The 8,471-nt window shown below is 37.2% G+C and overlaps 1 protein-coding gene across 5 annotated transcripts in view; it reads right to left on the bottom strand.

Moving 5' to 3' along the window:
- Positions 1-222: 222 nt before the first annotated feature.
- SOX2 (SRY-box transcription factor 2) overlaps positions 223-8,471 on the bottom strand; it is a 592,096-nt gene continuing 583,847 nt past the window's right edge. For 2 of the 5 annotated variants that reach the window (XR_010943593.1, XR_010943589.1), the window contains one exon: positions 7,750-8,311. The gene's annotated coding sequence lies outside the window, so the exon portion shown is untranslated. Of the gene's footprint in view, positions 7,294-7,749; positions 8,312-8,471 lie in introns of those variants that run through there. The other 3 variants (XR_010943592.1, XR_010943590.1, XR_010943591.1) reach the window with 3 other exon arrangements.

Genomic DNA, 8,471 nt, shown 5'->3' with positions numbered 1-8,471 from the left:
AAAAACTGTTTTGGACAGTGGTAGCTGTTAAAGACAGACATGAACAAAATGAATGAGATTGGTAATATACAAAACAAAAATTTCAAAGGACATCTAAGCAAACATATCAATGTTAATATGAGAGTTTTTATTTTTGCATTTCTTAATTTGCAAATTGTAGAGAAGACACTAGAAGTTTGACTTTGGGGGCTTGAGCATCTATTTCCAAATCAAAATAAACAATTCTCAGTCTAATGTCATGTTTTAATTGAAAAACCTTAGCACAAAAAAGGTTACAGTATATGTATGTCATTATTGATACACAATATGCAGCATTCAACCAGAACTGTTGCTTTTCCTTTTCTGGACACTATTTCATTTTTTTCTAATCCTAAAAAGTTTGACAGGATTTGTCTGGCTGCTAGCAAAATTCAGGGGCAAAGACCTTGATTTAAGTATACATAAAATGACTAAGTTAGGTATATACAATTTAAGAAATAAAAAAAAAAATTTCCATATTAACATCCACACACCTACATTACATAATTAAGACAATATAATTAAAAACCTAATTAGAATCACATGGTGTAATCCTTTTGTATTTCTTGATTCCTATATGTTTAGATAGGTTACATCAATATCAGGTTAACTAAACCTTTTATTTATCATTCCTAGAGTAGTTTGTAAACTTTTCTTAAACATGGAAAGTAAAAATCCAAGAGAAACAAGAAGTAGCCCTTCACAACTTTGTTTATCCAGACTTGCTAAGATATCAAAAGATACCAGTCTATCAACACTAGAAGGCAGAGCTGGGGAGTGAGGGAATTAGAGAGAGGTTGATAAAAGGGTACAAACTTTCAGCTATAAGATGAAAAAGGTCTGTAAATTTAATGTATAACATGGTGACTATAGTTGATAAGACTATTGAATAATTGAAGTTTGTTAAGAGAGTAGAACTTAAATGTTTTCCTCAAAAAAAAAAAAAGATAAATACATAGGTGATGCATGTGTTAACTAGATGGGAGGAATCCTTTCGCAATGTATGCTTGTATCAAATCATCATGATGTACATTTTAAATATCTTACAATTTTATTTGTCACTTATAACTCAATAGAGCTAAAAAACAAAACAAAAACAAAAACCACTAGAAGGGAAACCTCACCTATAGTATTATTCATGGTTTTCATGTACATTTAAAAAATTCCAGGTAGTTATTTAATTTATAGAGGGCTGCCCCTGTTTGACTTTTAGAGATTAACTCTGAAAGACCATTGATTGATAGATAGATAGACAGATAGACACACACAAACAAAGGAAAACAATAATTAGCAAAATTCACTTCTAAATGAATAGAATTTTTTAAATAGTGTCTTTTAACTTTTTTGCGAAATACAAAAACTTTGCTCTTTAATACAAAATCTTGATTTTTCAGGGATATAGAACACATAAAAAATTTAAAAACCTATTGCTATAGTTTAATCACTTGAAAGAGAAACTATAAAATCTGAGTTAGTATCCCAGTTCTTCCATCTATCAGCTGGATCACAGTATGCCAATGACTCAGCTTCTTCCTTGGTAAAATGGCATTAATGATATTTATTTCATAACATTATTCTAAGGATCAAACAAAATTATGAACCGAGAAGTGCTTTGTAAGCTATAGGGCATTAAACAAATTTAAGATTTTTTTTTTTTTTTTTTTTTGCGGTACGCGGGCCTCTCACTGTTGTGGCCTCTCCCGTTGCGGGGCACAGGCTCCGGACACGCAGGCTCAGCGGCCATGGCTCATGGGCCCAGACTCTCCGCGGCATGTGGGATCTTCCCGGACCGGGTCACGAACCTGTGTCCCCTGCATCGGCAGGTGGACTCTCAACCACTGCGCCACCAGGGAAGCCCCTAAGATGTTTTGAAGTAATAATTTTATCTAGTTGAGAAATTATGATTTATGCAAATATTCCTAACAGTGAGTTTGATGTCTAAGCATGGGTACCACTTCGAAAACATACATTTAACCAATAGGAAGTAGAGTGTCTTTCTGGTCACCTCTCAGACAGATTAACAACCTGTAAGAAAAGGATCTACAGTTAGAGCCATGCTGTATTAGGTGGACAATGTAATCACTAGGACAATTCTTAATACAAAGAAAGTGGAAACATGAGTCTGAAGAGGGGAAATATAAAAGGTATTCTTCATCAAGAGTGAAACTTTGAAATCCATCTATTTAAGATTAATCACTATTCTTTTAGCTAAGCTGTTGTCATCTCTAACTTTCCCTGAGTAGAAAATAATCTGCACTTCCAACTAAGTTATTCATGGTCCAATTTGTTCTCAGAATACTATAATAGGCTTTGTGAAGATAAGTTTTATAATAGGGATTTAACATAGTGAGAAGCCAAGACACAGAGGCCTTCAAACACAAAGAGTATATATGTGTATAAACTGCTCAGTCCCTTCCCCCTCTTCTTCCACTCTCCCTTGTCCCCTCTCCCCAAAAAGACATTCACCCCTACTTAAAATCTAATTTTTACAAAGGATTTGGATGAAATGCCATCTCAACAACTTCACAGTACAATCAGTTTAGCTACTGCAGGGCTGCTTTAGAGGCATTTCATCAGAGCTGGGAAATGGGGGAAACTTTGAGCAAAGTACCAGTGGAAGAAGGAATATTGTGAAGGATTTTAAGAAAGAGAAACATTCAAAATCTTCCCTATTCGCAGTTCCGTCTTGCTTGATGACCACATTTACATACTGAGTTCACAGGCTAGAGCTCTCAGAGAGAACTCTACTTTCCTGGAGAAAATAAAACTTTCAGGGTGGCATCCTGGGGGAAAAAAAAAAGAAGAAGAAGAAGGAAAAAGAATCACTGATGATTTACAAACATTATTTTCCAAGCTTCTGATATCTTAAACTATTGAAAACACTTAAAGTTAATTCAGAGACACTGCTAATTTATTGTTTTCTCCTCTTTAGCTCTATAAGATCTGTCTTTCCCTACTGATAATTTTTATCTCATTTATATCCAAATGAATGTATTGGCTATTTGTTTTACAAAGTAGCAAGGCACTTAAAGTGAAGCGCAAGTTTATCTTCATTCAGGTGGTGGTTATTTCTTTTTAAGATTCCATATTTTCACATTGTAAACAGTTCAAGACACAAGCACATGAAATGTAATATTTAAAATACTTGAAAAAAATAAAATACTTGAAATTCTTTATCTATTAATGTATTTTAACAACTAGCTTCCCTTTTCCCTACTTGTAACATCCCTGCTGTACCTATTTTGTTGCAAGTCAGGCTATCTTACTTGCATATTTGTAACAAACTATATAAAAGGATGAAGATGTGTGGTTTCTTGAGTATTTATATTCAAACCTCTTCTTTGATTTAAAAAATCTTACAAATCACATAGGAATTATATAAGAAATACACATTTTAAACTTCTTTTTAAGCAAAGAAAAAAATTTTAATTGTTTTTTAATGTGCTTTTAATGATTTCTAGCACTCACACCTCCTTACTTGCTTTCCAAACTGTTTATACTGTCCCCAATAACACTCAGTGGAAAGCTGTCACTCCTGGCTAAATCCTTACTTAGGGTGGAGGCTATGCCTCCATGAGACAGGGTCAGGGGGTCAAAATCGATTTTGGAGGCCACCTGGAGAGTCCAGGCCATGAACTGACTCAAAAAATTTATATCAGAGCCGGAATAGTCCACCTCCCAGGGTCAGATCTGGCCTGACACTCCAACTGCAGGCTGGGGCATGCTAGACCGAGCTCAGAGAGAGGCCAGAGTTGTTGACCCTGCTAGCTGACCTCTTCAAACTTCAGGAGAATTTTTTTGGCAGTTACCACGGTGACTGGGTACTCTAAAAGCTTATCCTTCTTACTGAAAGGAGGGAAAAAAAAAATTAGGAAAAAAATATGTTAAAACCTACCTTGCAGAAATGCCTATCACAGTTAAAGTTAAAAAAAAAAAAAAACTGAAGTAGCTCTAAATTGTCTATGACTTTAATCTCCTCTGCTGTCCTAAAGAAATTGGAATTTGTAAGGTCTTTCAAAAACCAAATTCACATTTGGAACAGATACTGCTTTTTTTTTTTTTTTAAACCAGTATCTGACAACAATTTGAATAATGTATTAAAATACGTCTTAAACAACCTAATTTACTTGGAAATTCTGATACCTCTTTGCTTTTCTTTGAGAATAATCAGCTTTGAAATAAGATCTACCATAAATGCTAATTTAGTAGGGGAAAAATACTGTAACTAAATAATCATTTTTGGGTCAAAAACATACTCGATACTTTTTTTCCTGAGAGAAAAGTGTCCATTTTTGCTTGAAATAATAAAAGGAGAAAAACAAGGGGCCATTATTATATAGTTTAAAAAATTTTTTACCAAATGACTTAATAAAATAATGTTTACATTAAAAACAATGTCGTGAAAATACTCTAACATAACAAAAGAATACTAGGAGGAAAAAAAATCAAGGTGCAGTTTCTTTCAGAGCAATTTAAAGTGAAAAAAAAGCCATAGAATATTCTTCTATGTTAATACCAAATGCTATCTTGTCCTAAAGTTCCACAACAATGGAAAGACTCATGAATTAAAATTTAATTCCCCATGGGGTAAACCTATGCACATTATAAAACTCTACTAGTTGATTTTTGGTGACAGATTGTAATGCAAAATACTTTTAAATGGCTCCTATATGTGACTTGAAATTAGATAAGAATCATAATAATTTAGAAGTATGATATTATTTAATTATAATAATACTTGCTTTAAAAAAAAATACCTGTGTACTGTTTAATGACTTTTTGTAAAGTGAAATAATGGACTCTTAGTGTTGCTATTTCTCTGGCCCTCCTTTAATTTTCTCATCTGCCTCTTACATGATCCAGGTCCTGGAAGTCTTGAAAGGACTTCCTCCAGCAACTCTGCATGTGTGGGTGTGTCTGTGTGTGAACATAAGCACACACAAATGATTAAGCATTGGTGAGGAGAGGGTGGGTTTGCATTTTAAAAAGCGGTGGGTACGTAACAAAACAATGTCTTTGGTCTAAATATCATTTCTCATCTTGACTCTAAGCCAAGAAAGAAAAAATGATGAATTACAGAAATGTAGTAACTGACACTCCAGAAATGAATACTGAAATTTCAGAGGAATGTTTTAACCTAATCTTGAATGTTCATTTTGCTGTGACCTATTTTCATTGCTTTGTAATCACCACTAAATTCTTAGAACAGAATGGACATAAAACCAAGTATCTGTTAATTAATCTTAATTTAAAAAAAAAAGAACCGAAAATATAATTCAGAATATAATTTCCTTTCTTGTCTTGTGTTAAAACATCCAGTGAAAGGAAAGACTGGAGATGTATTTTGAGATGATTTTGCCATGTGATCCAATTGCACTTTGCTAAAACACAGGTCTTTCAATTAGATAGTGTGGTTCTTGCCATTGCAAAGGGGGCAATGAGGTTGGTGAGTCACTACAACTGTGGTGCCAGCTCATTCTCTATGATGAACTCAGACTGTCCTCCCCAGACGGGAGCTCTTGGCAAGCTTCCTTAAAGACCCGGAGGCTGGCAAAGCATGAAGAACTATCAAACAGGAAATGAGGTCCTCCTCAGGTTTTGAAAAGAGATGATAGAAGTCTTAAAGTGAGGCAAGCCAGACCAGAATCTCCTAAACTACAAACCTTATCTTGAGTGAAACATTATTTCTAAGTTGGATCTGAAAAGGAAAAGAAGTTGAAGCATAAGACACTGGTTCATTTGTATGTAAGAAAAGAGTGCCAATTCTCTTAGTTTGGTTCCCTCAAGTCAAAGTTAGGATCTCTCCCAGGAAAAGACCAAAAATCATTTGTCAGCTTTCTGCATAAATTTCTACTAAAAGGACAATGAAATAGATATTTAGAAGATCCATAGACCTGGGTCTTCTCTTATGTTGAAAATTCACCAGTTTGTTATAGAACTACAGAATTGAGGGATTGGGAGGGATTTAAGAGATTATCTGGTCCTATCTCTTTCCTTTACGTATGCAAAATATGAAGCCAGGAACATAAACTTCCTTCCTTACACATTGTTAGTTACATGACTCAACTGGAACTTAAAGCTTGCTCAGCACTTCTAGTCTAGTAAGTTCTCCACTACAACCTGTGGCCTCCTCACTGGCAAAAAGGATATTAAAAGCCCATACCAGTAGACCTATTCAGAGCCTTGAAGACAGAGTTATTCTGGAGCTATGGTATAAAATGATTGTAAAACTCATTCAAGTTACACTTCCAGGAAACAACTTTAGGTATCACACAAGCAGAAGTTCCACAAAATCAGGTAGTGAAACAATATGATAATATGTGCTGTAGGAAGCTTCAAAATTCTCAGAAACTTTGGTAACAAGGGTATGTTGTTAATATTATTTCTCCAGCTAATTGTTTTTATTGATTTGTTATGGCTAACAGGCACTGATTGATTTTCTTTTAATTGGTACAGAGTCACACTCTGCCAGGTTTATAATTAAATACTGAGAAGCAGGGCTTTTGGTGTTAGTCTAAGCTTCCAGTGGTATGAAAGTCTATCCAAATAACCATGAGCTATGTAAGACTTGATCGCTGCCAGTCCAGAAAGGGCTTAATCTGGTCTTTCTTTAATATTTCTCTAATTTAGTTCAGTTTTAACTTGTTTTTATTAGGATCAGTGGATTCTAAAAATGAAGTAAAAAGAGGCCTGTAGAAAAATGGGGAATTCATTGCTGATACCCCAGACTGCCACTTGTCAACTGCATTCAACTATAAAATTTACTTTCTATATCATGTATTTTCATTGCAATCCCCAAACTCCCCTTCTAACTTGTTATGGCATTTGGGAGAAGATCATGATTTAATTCTGAGAATCTGGCTCAGGGCCCCAGAGGGAAAAAGAGTAAGGGGTAGAGAAAAAGTAAGAGGTATGCTGAGGGGTTTTTATAGGGAAGGAGGCTGGTAAATTAGGAAGACAGTTATGTATGATTAAGAGGTGAAGGCAATAGGAGTCAGGTAGTCCTTAACTCCCATCTAGAATTTCAAAGAAATGTTATATCCTTTCCATAGGTTCCAATGAGTGTTAGTTAAGGAAAGCATTTTGGGTACTAATTACATGTTAATGTTTTGGAGCAGGGAGTGAAAAAAGACTCTGAGGTTGGGTCAGAAGAATGTTTGCTTGGCTACTCGAGGCTCCTGATGAAGTTCGGCTACCTACACCACATTATGTGTGCGCATCTATCATTTTGTTTCTCAAAACACTTTCGTCTTCTCCCCTTTTCCCAGAAGCAGACTTCACCCAAAGGAGAAAGAGCTGTTAAGGGAAACTCATTAGCAGAAGGGAACTTTCAGATATACAAACATTTTTTTTTTTTTGAATCAAGGATGAGAGGCTGGTGAAGAAATTAAGTGAGGAATTGTGAGATTAAAGAGTGAGAACTTCTCACTTGGTTCTGAGCTCCACCCCCAGGACCAACCAGGCTGTGCTCCAGCGACAGTGTGGATGACGGAAAAGCTGGCTGCCTTCCCCATCTTCTTGACCTGCCTTAAGACTTTGCCAGACCTCTTCCCTCAGTCCAGGTGGGCACAGCCCTCTGTTTTAGACACTGTCCACTGCACTGCTCCAGAAGGGCACAGCCTAGGGCAACTTGGCCAGTGGCTGCCTTCTGCTGAGACACGACCGCTTGAAAAGGGGCCCACTCTTTTGGCATCCTTCATAGGCTCCTTAGGAAATTGTTCAAGACAGAAATTTTGAAATTGAATTTTAATGATTGAGAAAAGAGGGGCAAGGCACAGCAGCTGCTCCATCGCAGCTGCCCCAGCTGCTCCATCCTCAGGAAAGGCCGCCTCTTGGCCACCGCACCCACCAGTCCCAGAAGAAGGGAAGAAGAGGGACACAAAGGTGAAGGGTTCAAGTTTAGAGTGAGGGCCTTGGCTCTGGGTGTTTGAGAGACATCCGCACCCACAAACGCAAAGGAAAAGGCAAGCAAAACAAACAAAAAAACCATAACTTAGTCCCAGGTTGCCGAAATGACTTGTGGGCCCAAGAACACACATTTGGGGGTGGGGGGGTTGGGAGATGGAGTTGAGGGACCCTTTTATGAAGGACCTCGGGAGAAGGGGAGAGTTCTGTAGGACATGAAACCAGTTTTCTCCCCTGGATACCCATGGCTTGTGTGCTGGAGTCACTGCAGTCGGATTAACGTTCCTTCTCCTTCTTCTGCCTGCTGCCTGGGCCACGTGGAAATGAGAAGCAGAACACAGGACAGTGCTCGCCCACCACCAGTTTCCTCATCCGAAAACTCAAGTGCCTGAGAGTGAAACGCCACCAAAAGTTATTACTAGCGACAAATTCGGGCTGACAAATTGTCGATAATCGCGCCTTCAACGTTCAGGACGGCTTGCAGGCAATAAAGAAGCAAGACGCACGAACGGGTGGGCAAGGCGCGGGCCGCAGTCGGGTCCGCGGTT

This window comes from Pseudorca crassidens, chromosome 5 (genome assembly GCF_039906515.1).
Source record: "Pseudorca crassidens isolate mPseCra1 chromosome 5, mPseCra1.hap1, whole genome shotgun sequence".
Classification (NCBI taxonomy): Eukaryota; Metazoa; Chordata; class Mammalia; order Artiodactyla; family Delphinidae; genus Pseudorca; species Pseudorca crassidens.
This window is presented reverse-complemented; position numbering and strand designations above follow the sequence as displayed.